This window comes from Cheilinus undulatus, linkage group 9 (genome assembly GCF_018320785.1).
Source record: "Cheilinus undulatus linkage group 9, ASM1832078v1, whole genome shotgun sequence".
Classification (NCBI taxonomy): domain Eukaryota; kingdom Metazoa; phylum Chordata; class Actinopteri; order Labriformes; family Labridae; genus Cheilinus; species Cheilinus undulatus.
In genome coordinates, this window is record NC_054873.1 from 17147732 (window position 1) to 17161970 (window position 14239).

Sequence of the window (14239 nt, forward strand, 5' to 3'; positions counted from 1 at the left end):
AACATTAATTTACAAAGATAATGTAGCTACAAAGCTAAGATAGCTAACATTTAAGCTAACAAAGCTGTGTTAGTTACACAGCTAACATACAGTAGCTATAAAGCTGAGATAGCTAAGGCTAAAGTTAAGAAAGCAAAGTTAGCTAACTTACCCCCATTACCAAAGCCAACATAGCTAAAGCTAAAGCAAACAAAGCTATGCTAGCCATATTAGATTATGTTACGTTTGCTAAAGCTGGATCCATTTAGAAGTTGTTAGCTTTTTTAGCTTTAGCTAAAGCCGACATAGCTACATAGGCTTACGTAGTAATGCTAACTATGTAGCTACTAAAGCTATGGGATAACTCCTCATCTTCTTAGCTATGTTATAAGTAGTTGTTGTCAACATTAGGTTAACAGACGCAACGAATAATAGACATTCCTACCACAAATAGTTCTTTAAAAATGCTTGTTCTAGATTAGTGATGGGCAACACATAAAATTGTATTGAGCTTCTGGTTAGTGTTAGGATAATGGTTAAGGTGATGGTTAGGATACTAAAAGTTAGAAGTCAAAAAACCTTATCTGCACAGTCTGCTTACAGGGGGAAAGAAACGTGTCCTCTATGAAAACACTAACACAGCTAGTGTAGCTAAGGCTAAAGCTAACAAAGCAACATTAATTTACAAAGATAATGTAGCTACAAAGCTAACATAGCTGACCTTTAAGCTAATGAAGCTACATTAGTTATACAGGTAACGTAGCTATGAAGCTAAGATAGCTAAGTCTACTAAAGCTACATTAGCTTTACCTTAAGCTGACGGAGCACAAGCAGGCCACTGTATGCATGTCTACTTCTTAAATGGTTCTAGACATAATTTTATTAAAAAAAAAAAACAAACAAAAAAAACACTGGTCCTTTTTTTCTGTTGTATTGATAATATGTTTCACAGTCGGTAATGTTTGTAATGTGGTTATCTCACAAACATAACAGCCATATTTGGCTTGTGAATGAAGATTCTTTTTTTTAACTTTTAAAACATTGCACAAGCAAATACATCCCTTCTGTTCTGAGTGAGGTGGTGTCCCACAGTCGTGCTCTGCAAGAGGGGGCACCTGAGATCTGTGGTCTGCACCAGGCCCCTCTCGCAAAAAAACAGTTCATCAAAGAGAAATAGTATAGGTATTGGATTATCATTGCTCCTTATTATCTGGTAATAAATTAAATGAATGACACTTCCTGCCTATGGTTGCTTAATATTATGTCATATATCTATCCTTTTTCTGTATCTTAGACTGATTCAGAACCACAGACACGGAGGCATAGTTGAACCAATTCAAACCATGGGACACTAATGTCCCCGGTCTGCAAAGATAGTTCTAACAGCTACACCAGATTTATGTCCCTCTGTAAACTGATGCATTTTATTCTGATGTCAGGCCAAAGACTGCTTCAATCAATGTATTTATATTAACAGTGGTATAAAACACGCAGTCAACCAGAAGTTGAATTGTTTGAGGTCAAAACTCTTCTGACATTTTCAGTATTCCCTTGAAAGCTCACTAGATTCATTTTCAGCTCCATAAAGTGGGAATAGTAGCTTATCCTTCTCTGCTTGCATAGCATGTACTTTCTAATAGACAGCATCCTCACTATCAGTGCTTCATACTGCACAACACTAAGGTCTGGGAGTATGAAGATAACGCTGGCATTGCCTTTGGATGTCCCGCAAAGACACCCGAATCTGTGCCATTCCACTAGTGGCTTCTTTCTCTCTTATCTCTCTTCCTCTCTGTCTTTTCATCATCCATCCATCCATCCATCCATCCGTCCATCCATCCATCCATCCATCCATGCATCCCTTCCCTAACCAGCTCACTTACTCAGGCAGATGGTTTTCAGTACATAGCCTGCCAATACATTGTCTGATATTCCTCAGTAGCCGGTTCCCCTCATGAGCAGAGGAAAGAGCACAGAGACAAAGAGCTGTCCCTGTGGCTGAACGATGCCCAACTCAGCAAATAATCTCCGCTGTTAGCCTTGGTTGCTCATGGGGGGCAGAGCAGTGTCAGAGGATACTCCTGTCGGTTTATGAAAGTGTTACTGAAGGTAAAAAGAAATGTCTGTTTGAAACTAGATGGTTTTTGCTTTATTGTCGGTGTTATTTTATGTGTCCAACATACTTACTTAAACATGCTTCATTCTGTAAGTTACGGTAGCTGATCGTAGCTTGATTAGCTTTGTTTTTGCTTGCCACTGCTACCACAGGTTAGCCTGAGAATGTTGGGTTACTGACTGTTGATTAATAAGAGAAAAAAATGAATTTATGACAGTAGCATCAGGGTGTAACATAACACAACTAAAAAAAGAATGCACTGTACATTGAGGGGAATTATTATATGGAAAAATTGACCAAAACTCAAAGATCTAGTGTAGAAGTATAGTTCTACATCTCTGACTCCCCTTGAGCCCCATCTGGCCGTATACTAACTGGAAGGTCAGGGATCCTGGTCCGACCTGGGTTTGGGCTGCAGGCCACACTGGTCTAGGGCTCAGGCAGATAACTAACCTCTGATAAGGGTGCATTAATGTATGGCAAAAGTGGATTTATTTCACATTCCCTCCTGGTATTAGCTGATAGCTGGGATTTTGAAAATCAATCTTTATTAGTATTATTTTAGTCATGTATTATTTTGGGTATTTAGGGCCGTTGCACACTTCTCATGACTCATCTCATTCTGCAGGGCGTGTCTTAAAAAAGCAAGTTAAACATGCCTAGATCCTCAATCCTCTCCATTTTCTCTCATTCAGATGAAAATGACTGGCTGTAAGGGACAAAATGGAGCTTTTTAAACTATTATTTCGCTTCCTTTATTTCTATAAAAAATTAGTTTCTTTCAAATGAAACAGAGCAGCTCATCATTTGTTTTCAGGAGTCATTACCTAAACATTGACTACAGATTGACTGAGAAAAGTTTAACTCATAGGATTGGACAATTACTTAATAAACTGGCACAAAAAGACCTGAACCTAAAAAAAAAACAGGCAGAACATCACTGTCAATTTTGGCAGAAGCAGGAGCCAATTAAGATGACTGAGCGGAAAGAATCCCATTAGGAGTCAGCAAGAGTGAAAATCTGCACAGTGAGAGCACAGGCATTGTCTAAATACCAGACACACAAACAGTGTGATCAATCACTGTAAACACTTAGAAGCCTGCGATCTGACATAGAACAATGAACATCAAATAAGGAAAAGGTGGAGGAGGAGTTTTGGTGTGTCTTTGTGTGTTTGGGGAATTGCAGGTAGGTGTGTGGTTGGTGTTATTGTTTCTCTCTGTCTCCTGACAGTTTTGACAAGAAGTTCCATCTCTGGATCCTTCTGCAAAAATCTGCTAAGCCATAATCGACTGCATCGGGTGCCCACAAGTCCAATTGAAAGTGCACTTAAAACGCTTTGATTTGGCGTGACTTAAATGAAGCCCTCCACTTCTCATAGTCAAAGCAGCCTTGTTTACATGCTGCAGCATGAATGGGGGTTTGCTCTCCATCACGACTCTCATTAATCTGGGAAAGATTTTCCACCACGCGTAAATCGATGGAGCATCATCATCAATCACTTGTCATGCTGTCACTGAGCGCAGCCTGCAGGCCAGAGGTGTAAACTATGAGCAACATGGAGAATAAACGGCTATCAGAGCTCCAAGACAGGCTGAACATTATTAAAGACACCTTTGATCATATCTGTAGGAGAACATTTATTTAAATAGAGTACACTAGTGGGTAAAAGTAATGTACTCATTGATTTTCTCTGATCAATGCTCACTGGAGTGCAAGAAAACAGCTTAGAGGGGCTACTCATTCATCTCCCTAACTCGTTTAAAGCTCCAGGGAGGAATATTCTAGTTGGGTCTGTTTTAGCTCCCCTAGTGGACAAAGTGGTATATCTCATTAATGTGCTGATTATGTCCTACATGTGTAAGTAGTATTTTCTGACATAAAATCTCATCTCATTATCAAAAAAAAAAAAAAATCTACCATATTACTCAAAACAGAGCACTATATGGACAAAAGTATTCAGCCATCTAACCATTACACAGACAGGCACTGTATGACATTGTACTTGAATACATGCAGTGTAATATCCTTCTTTTGCAGCTGTAAAAGCCAACACTCTTCTTGGATGGCAATCCACAAGATTTTTGAGTGTTTCATTCTGTAGAGCATTTATGAGGTCAGTCACTGATGCTGGACGAGAAGGCCTGGATCCCAGTCTCCAAATCATCCAAAAGGTGCTTGATGGGGTTGAGGTCAGGGCTCTGTGCAGGATAGTCAAGTTCTTCAAAACAATGTCTTTGTGCATTGGGGCACAGTCATGTTGGAATAGAAGAGGGACTCCCCCTTAAGCTGTTACAACAAAGTTGGACGCATAGCATTGCCCAAAGTCTTTGTATGCTGAAGCATTAAGATCAACCTTGTGGTTGTGGTAAGGGGCTGGAAGTATTACTTGTCTATTCCAAGTTTTGATCAGATAAATGAGCTCAGTGAGTTCGGCCTATATCGATCTAGTCAGTGGACATACTCCTTAGAGCAGTGGTTCTCAACTGGTGGGTTGAGACCCAAAAGTGGATCATGGAGCAGTTTTCAGTGGGTCGCGACTAGGTGTCTGGAAAAAAACGTGGCAAAAGTCCCAAAGTACTTATTGGGCATGCATCGATCATTTAAAGGGGACATATTTTCCTTAAAAAAGAACAAAGAACCGCACTTTTTGGTGGTTGTTTTTGCTCTCCTCCTGACCAGCTTTGGCCGGCTCCACTGAGGGTGAAGGATTGCCAAATACCATTTATGGATGTTACCCAGATGGATGTGAAATATATTCCATATCATGGATATGTGAAATAATCTGTCTGGAGTGTCAGATTAGTGGGAGGACTGGGAGTCAAAGATGGACACAATGCAGCGAGGACTTTAGCCTCTGCACATGGAGCACCTGCTGTATCAACTGAGCTAAACCGATGCCCTGCAGATGTTTAATTCAATCAAATATATATGTTGGATCTTATCTGAAAAAGGCAGGAAGTCAATTTCTCCCTGATGGCATTTGAAGGATATCGGTTTAGCAGAGCTCAGAAACTGTTATTGACACTGGAGGTGTCTGTCTGGACGCTGCTGGGATCTTCTGTTTTTGGTGACATTTCAGCGAGGTCACAGAGGTGAGGTGTGTATAAACACACACAGTCACTCTGCGTGTTTGTTTGCCTGTGTGTGATTTATCCATGTGTGTGAGGAGGGTCAGGACCCTGGCAGGTGGGGAGCCCAGAGGCCCGATGCTCATCCGGGCTATGATTGGGTTTTGGAACGGGCCGTGCTCTTCAGTCAGTGCCAATTAGCCCGCCGCCACCTTGTGACATTCAAAAGAAAGCAGTGGCAATCGGATCGGACGTGTTCACACGATATGCTTAGAGCAGAAACACACAAACAGTAACACACATGGGCTTTAAAGTGATAAAGGCTACATCTGTGTGTAGGCAGGGTAGACATTTATAATAAATGACTCATTCTGGTAAAATCTTAAACTGTTCTTTATCAGAACCACAGACATGCAAAGAAGGAAATTATGTTATAAAGATTATAAAGCACTTCTTATCTGAGTGTTTACATAAAAGGAGGCACAAATATTAAAGAAATGTACCAACTTCGACATCCAAAGAGCTGCACCCAGTTAACCCATGTTTCAATGAAATTATAGCTTAAAGTATTGTTAAATAATCAGCATAACTGGTGTTAATTTTCTTATGAATGACAGATGGATAGTCCGCTATTTATTGCAGCTTTATGTTAACTTGTGTTACTGTGAAATCCAGAATATAAATCAGCAGCAGTCTGGTCTGTTTTTCACCTATGGGGTTTGCACATATAGTAGCTGTAATACGGTAGTTTAGCTCTCAGCCTGCAGTGATTTCTGTGAGACATATTTTCACCATCATTACTGTCATTATAGCCATAACCAAGAAAATAAGAATAAGGGAAAAAAAAAAAAAAACAATAAAATTTGCATGAATTTTCAGACGTTGATCTTACTGGCCACAGAACAGTTTCCCATTTTGCCTCGGCCCATTTTAAATAAGCCCTGGTCCAGAGAAGACAGTGGAGTTTCAGGATCGCATTCATATATAGCTTCTCCTTTGCATGATACAATTTCAACTTGCATTTGTGGATGACATAGCCAACTGTGCTGGCAGACAGTGATTTCTGGAAGTGTTCTGAGCCAATGCGGTGATTTCAAGAACAGAATCATGCCTGTTTTTAAAGCCTGAGGGCCCAAAGATCACAAGCATCTGACTGACCTATGGCCTTGTCCCTTGCACACAGAGATTTGATATTATGCTCTGTAAATTGTGGGATATTCAAAGTCTTCACAATTTTACATTGAGGAAAGATTTTCTGGAGAGACCAAGATGGTCCAGTAAAAGTGAGTTAATACTCCTCATGCTGGTGGATAAATTTATCTGCTGACTTGATTCCACTGGGAACAAAATCACTGCGGCTCTGACTGACATCAGACACAGTACTGTTGCATACATATCACCTTTATGGAAACACTGGTAGAGATGTAAACAAACTTTTATGCTTTTTCATACGACATTCTGAACTTCTATTGTACTTTTATGAAAACATACATGTCTGCGTTGTTCTTTTATGTCTTGTATGGTCTTTTTTTATCAGACCTCAAGTCTGTGATAAAGTTTGGATTGAATTGAATTAAATTAAAGGTTCTGAAATTGTTCCACACTTTTTAGACACAGATTTGTGAATCCTGCTCTTCTTTACCTCTGATAGACTTTGCCGCTCCTCTCATGCCCAGTCATGTTACTGACCCATTGCCAATTAACCTAATTAGCTGCAAAATGCACTTACTTTTCCAGCCTTCTATTACCCTGTCCCTATTTTTCTGAGTAGTATTACTGCCATCAAATTGAAAATGAACTTGTATTTGTAATGAAATCTTAAAATGTTCCAGTTTCAACATCTGATATGTCGTTAATTATTCTACTGTGAACAGAATATGGTTTAATGAGATTTACAAATCATTGCATTGTTTTAATGTACATTATACACAGCGCCCCAACTTTTTTGGAACTGGGGTTGCCATCAAATTATCTTTGCATTTCTCTAAATGCCTTTCAAAGAAATCATAATTGAAGTAATGAGAAAGGAGTTTGAGTTTGTAACATGATCGTCCTTTTCTTTCCCTTATTTAACAAGCCATCAGTTTGGATTTCACATTTCCTCATAAATAAACCACCCATGCTGGCCTTCCTTTTCGAGCAATTTAAGCAGACTTTCTAAAGTAGGGCATTTCAAAAACCAGACAACAATAGGGGAATGTCTCTCTGCATGAAGTCCTCTAAAATGCTGCAATGAATAATGGTATTATTGCAACATATTGAACTACGCTGATTGTTCAATTTACAGACAATCGCACCGTTCATCACTTCTTTACTCCTCACCCCTCTGTCTAATTCTGTCCTAAAGGCATGCATGAGGCAAAAGAAGGCCTTCAGTCTGCCTGCAACGTGAGGAGAAAAAACTGAACTCATCTTCAGTAGAGAGCTCAAACAAACACCAGTACTTCCACAAACACACACAGAACTACACAAAGGCAGGGCGAGTATCCCCCTGAGCTTTCCCTACTGCTGCTTCGATGAAAAATTTACACAGAAGTGATCTCATCGGCTATTTTGAGCCCATCTCTGACCTAGGAGCGTTTTAAAGAGCTAGTATCTGTCTCTGCGATTTGTGATGTTTGTCTTCTGACAAGAACCAAAAAAAATTGGGTGGGTGTGAGTACAAAAAAAAGCCATGTTTGTGTGGGTTTCCATATCTTTCTGTTTTGTGATCCCCATGTCGTGGGCAATACACAAAATTGCCTCAAAGTTGGACTTCCCATCTCATCTCGAAGGCACCACTGTATTGAAACTCATCCAGAATTGAAAGGAGGCAATTTCCCACATCGCCCTGCACATCTTCTCACAGCTACAAAAATAGTAGACCTATTATATGAGCACAAACATTCTCTCATGCATCTCCAGGATCCTCAGTGTTTTGCCAGAATAGTTCTTCTATTTCCCACGCACACAATCATATAGTAAGTGAGTTACGTAGGAGCACAAAAAAAATCAATTGCTTTTCAGAGAACTCCATCAGCAAATTGAGTCAATTTCATGTTTCTCAGTGCAGCCTCTGATGCAAACACTTTTACTAAAAACACTGACATCCAATCTCACTGCACGAGCCGGGTTGCTCTTCAGATGAATAGTGTGGGGCTGAAGTGTTGATGTTGGAGACACAAGTCCATTCACTTGCACCCAGAAACAAGCGGGTAATCGAATGAGTTGTTCCGTCTTTACTTCTGAAACTGTAGAGTGCTTAAATACTGAAGGAGCTGTGAAATATTACACATGTGATAATGTGATGCTGGGGTGAAATGAGGACAAGCAAACCATGATGACAAAAGGGCAAGAATATTTCATGCTGGTTGTCAGGATAACTTAAAGAACAACAGAAAACCTGTGTCACATACAAGTATGCCTTACTATAGTGGTGGACAATCTTTGACATTGTTCGTGCATGCTATTTTTGAGTTTTTAAGTACTTGTGGTCTGTAGGACTAGGGCTGAAATGATTCCTTGAATAATTTGAGTCACTCGACTACTACAACTCCTGAAGGCAGCTCATCTGCATTAAGGCTTCATTTACTATCATGCAACAGTGTATCCCTATTAATGTGTGTACACTGGACTTTCACATTCGGAAAACATGTTATTGTGAACGACATTAATCTTCTCAAAACTGGAACTATCAGTAAATTTGCATGCTTAGTTAAATCAAACTTAAATAAAAGCTTTATTACAATTTTTAAATGAGCGATTATTCTTGTCCTAGTGCACAAACACCAGGTGTAAACTGGCTTATTGATGGAAGAAGAGCTGACTCTGCTACGCCAGGTGGCGAGATGCAACCATTGGACCTAGTTATGGCTGACCTTACTCACCAGGAGCGGGCAATCATTTAGCAATCAACTCAAAAGTTGAAAACACAAAATTTAGAGGGGCCTGGCAGCAGACTGCACATCTCTGATGGCCATTCACACAGACGTTTCATCTGAGACCCTGTCTCTTTCAGGACAGATATACACGCTAAAACTTTCAAAAAAATAAAAATTTGCTTAGGGTTTAGGTAACGATTAGGATACCAAAAGTTAAGTTGGGACACACAATATTATCAGCATGATTTTGGAATCAGCAGATATTACCTTAAAAAGTGGCAGATATGAACTTTTCTGCCATATTTTTTCTATAAAATCTGCTTCTATCAGCAGTAATTATTAGCCTTATCAACAAATAAGTTTGTGGATATTTAGGCTTGACAATCGGACCTACTCTAGCTAACATCTTTTCTTCATTCATCATCATTCCATACACTCTAAAGTGTGTTTTAAGGGCTGAAAATTGTTAATTTTTTCATCAAGCTTTAAATTGTGTGTTTTAAGGACTAAAGTTCAGGCAGAACTACACTCAAATGTTGGTATCAAAACTGGTATCAGCTAAAATGTATTTGTAAATATTGGCGTGTTGGATATTGGTAAAAATTCAATATTCTGCATCCTTAGTTAAAAGTTAAAAACATCACAAGTAAAATCTTTCCACAAAACAATCAATAAAGCTCAGTAAACGGTCTGCTTTCAAGAAAAAAGCTGGTCTTCAATGAAAACACTCAAACACAGTAAACACAGCTTACATAGCTCTGTTAGCTGTACAAGCTACGTTAACTAACATAGCTAACATGGCTAACCTGGCTAAAGCTAAGCTCCCAAAGTGACAAATTAAATAACGTAGGTATGTCTCTACGCAGCTAAGTTAGATTTAGCTGTGAGCCAACCATGTAACTACTTACAGACAGGCGTATACATAGTCTAATCCCAGATTAGATCGCTGATCATTTTCTCCTTTTTATTTATGAAATGTTGTTTAGTCTGTACTGTATGCAATGTGATTTATTCCTGAATGTAACTGACAGACTTTGTTAATGAATAGAGTTGAATTTTTAAAAATCGAATACATTGTACTGGTAAATTCAACACTTATGTTCTAAAAGAGACGACGTCCCAGATGAATGGGCCGTCAGAGATGTACGGTCTGCAGCCACACTGTCTTGAAGATTTTACAGTCCTGTTCATACACACACTACAGTTTACTTTTGTTGAATATGATGCTATCCTCAAGCATATGATGGTATCTGAAGGCAGATGACAACACAACTTCTGCTACACTTTAGCATTTGTGCTGTTTGAGTTCTAGGTCAAAAGTCTGTGTGGAGGCTGTGGAGCATGAATGCCTAGTCCAGTTTGGTCCAATCATTATTTACAAACATTAGGACAACTGTGAGAAATTAAATTTAGTATAATTTCAACCAGTCTTAGATAATTAGTCCAGTTGCAGTTGGACTTACACAACAGCTTGACATTTTCTAACTACATGTAAATCGACTTAATGCTATGATTGTGCTTAAACCAACCAAAAAGGTGAGGACAACTTCAAAATCATTTCATGACTAATTACTTTAAAAGACTAATTTCAGCTTACTTATAATCATTCATTTATCCAGTTGAGATTATTCAAAAAGCACTTAAGTACAAATATGCAGTATAATGCAAATTGGTATAAAAAGATGATTTAACTTTAATCAAATTTAATCACTCATGCAAGATGACTAGAATATTGTTTTATGGCTGTATTATTATTGGTCACACGAGTATCGTAACAAAGCAGCATGTTTAATTTGCTTGTTTCACAATGTATTTTCTTCTTTTTTTTCCCCAACTGTCTCACTTTGCAAAATAAACATTACATCAGTCAAACTAATGTATTTCAGAATACACAGTACAGCAGCTGTGCTTTAGAAGTAGGATTGCCTCTGAGCTATACTTTAGCTCTCACTTGAGCCAATGTTAATTAGTTTCTACCACTGTGTGTATGATGTTTTAAAGGACAGCCTGTTATGGTAAATGAGGCCAGCAGTGGCCATACAATCAAAACCTACAGCATCCGTTGTCCATTAATTAAAGACTGATAGTATCTTCAATTATGCAAAATCCACTGGACTGTCTAATTACCTGAATGACTGCTCAGATCTGTAAATTAATGTAAGATCTGCAGAGGCTGTTTCTTTTACAGTAGGAATAAAGGCTTATGCTTCTTTTTGACACTTAAGCCTCATCATGATGAAGGTGACAGAAAATATATAGCGAGCAGTTTGTGGATAGTAGATAAAAAATAGGCCGAGGCACCCTCCCACAAACACACGCTTTAAAAAGACGCACACTCAGAAAGAGATAGATCAAGAAGGCTGTATATTAACAGGACAGCTGTCAAGGTCACGCACAGAAGAATCTGAATATCTTTGATGCCATGTTTGCTCATTAATAGCAGAGAAGCACTGGGGGTAGCAGCTACAACATGATGTTTACTTCATATTTTACTGCGGGATAGCATTGGAGATGATAAAGTCATCATTTTTTAACGATGCATCTGGTGAGATTCAGTCAGAGATGTAAGATGAAGAATTCAGCTGAAGCACCCTCAATTTAGCGCTTGAACGTTTGAACTTTGAAGCAGGTTTTCTTCACCGTCGGTGTAAAACGACCTGCTCGCTGAGGTATGTTTTTCAATCATGTGATGCAGGACATTCAGGAGGCAATCAAGTGAAACATTGTCTGTGTTCTAAAGGGAGCAGCGCTGACATAATCACTCGCATTGTGTTTAAAAGTGCAACATGGCTGCAGGGCATCTAAGCCTCAGCGTGCAATCAGTAACAAATGACCTCAGAGATGATTGATGGCGTGACGTTAATCGCCGCCCCCCTCCAGCAGAGTGGTACTGAATGCATGCAAAACATAAAGACCATCAGCATTTCTCTTATATCACAAATTAATCAGAAAACAGACAGTCTCAAATGTGCATTCTGTGCAGCTGTTAGTGTGGGTTTCGGACAAAATGATGAGGGGTTTATGGGGTCCCATCACAAAAGGATTATGCGATAAAAGCATGAAATCAACTAAGTGTTTTCATGCGTATTTAGCAAGTATCCACATTAGTCTGTAATTCACCATACAGGCATTTACATTTCAATTATTCCTTTGTCAAAAAGTTTGAATATAAAAGCACAGCCCTAGAACATGTCTGGGGGTATTTCTTCCTTTGTACGGTCAGCTAAGGTGATAACTTTAATGAAATAAATTCCAGAAACAGAGAAATATTACTAAAACAGTAAAACACCGATCTAACGGCTTGTATTTAGTCGGCTGAATTATGTACCCTGAGCCTCGGGCAAGTTCGGGAGCTGCTTTTGTACTATTCCAGGATGAATAGTGGGGAACTTTCAAAGGATGGAAATTGGCATGACTACTTTCCTCACTGTTGGACAGCCCATGTAGGACTAAAAGGAACTAAATAAGCTGCTTAATTCAAAGATAAAACTTAATATTTTGCTTTAAGGTTTGAACAAAGTGCTGTTTGTGGCTAGAAGAGCATTTCTAAAGCGCTAAAAACATTCCCCATCTGCAGAGCCTATATAAAGTATTCACCCCCTTGGATGTTTTACCCTTTTATTGATTGTATAAATCAATTGTGGCTAATAAAATTTAGCTTTATTGACTAAAAAACGTTCTTTTTCTCTGTACTCCAGTATCATATTGATGCTTTGTCCTGCAAAAGACAGTTGCTCTCCTGTACTGACTGCACATAGCACTTCAGCGCTGAGCGCCATGGGGCCAATACGGCCCAATCCTTTCATTTACGTATTTCTGAATTGTTTCCTGCAATGTTTATTTCTTGCAATTAGCACATGTTGTGTCTTTGATATTGTGTGTTCGTCCTTATTGCTGCTTTCTGTGCCTTTTAATTGCCCATCAGGGACAAATAAAGTGTTTTGATTTTGATTTGATTTAATGTCAAAGTAAAAACAGATTTAGCCAATTAAATAAAAATAAGTGACTGCATAAATATCTACCCCCTTTAAAGTGGCTGATCTAATTCAACAGAGGTTCAGACAACTGGAGCAATTGGAGCTCACAATTAGTGAAATGGGGATCACCTGAGTGCAGTCACTGGTTAACCAGTATTTCTGGCTACCATTACATCATGAAGACAAAAGGACATGCCAAGCAACTCAGATTAAAGGTTACTTAAAAGTAGAAGTCAGGGGATGGATGCAAAAAAATTTTCATGGCACTGAACATCCCCTGGAATTCAGTTAAATCCATTATCAAGAAATGGATGGAATACGGCACATGGGTAAATCTGCCTAGATCATGCTGTCCTCATAAAATGAGCGACCGTGTAAGAAGGAGACTAGTGAGAGAGGCCACCAAGACACCAATAACTACTCTGAAGAAGTTACAAGCTTCAGCAGCTGAGATGGGAGACTCTGCATGCAACAACTGTTGTGTGGGTTCTTCACCAGTCAAAGCTTTATGGGAGAGTGGCTGAGAGAAAGCCACTAATGAAAAAAAAATCATATTAAATCTGGACGAGAGCTCCCCAAAAAAGCATGTGGGAGACTCCATGGTCAAGGGGAAGAAAGCTGACCAAAATGGTGCTTTTTTCCCATCAGAAAAGACCCTATGTTTGGTGGACATCCAAATACTGCACATCACCACAACACAACACACCATCCCCTCTGTGAAGCAGGGTGGTGGCAGCATCATACTATGGGGATGCTTCTCATCAGCCGGCCCTGGAGGGCTTGTCAAAGGTAGGGGGTAAAATTAGTGCGGCAAAATAAAGGAAAATCCTGGAGGACAATTTAATCAGTCTGCAAGTGAACTACAGCTTGGAAAAAGTATTTATTTTCCAGCAAGACAATGACCCGAAGCATACAACGAAAGCTACACAGAAACGGTTTAAAGACAACAAGGTGAATGTTCTGGAGTGGCCGAGTCAAAGCCCAGACCTCAATCCAATGGACTTGAAAAGCGCTGTTCACACCGATCACTGCGCAACCTGACAGAGCTTGAGCAGTTTTGCAACGAAGAATAGAATAAAATGGCAGTGTACAGATGTGCAATCCTGAATGAGACCTATCCACTCAGACTCAGTGCTGTGATTGCAGCCAAAGGTGCATCTATTAAGTACTGACTTGAAAGGGGTGAATATTTATGCAGCCACTTATCTTAAATTATTTATTTTTGTTTAATAGAC

At 39.3% G+C, this 14239-nt stretch overlaps 1 protein-coding gene across 1 annotated transcript in view; it reads right to left on the reverse strand.

The window, feature by feature from the left end:
* nell2a (neural EGFL like 2a) overlaps positions 1 to 14239 on the reverse strand; it is a 152558-nt gene that overhangs the window by 74400 nt on the left and 63919 nt on the right. The window lies entirely within an intron of this gene.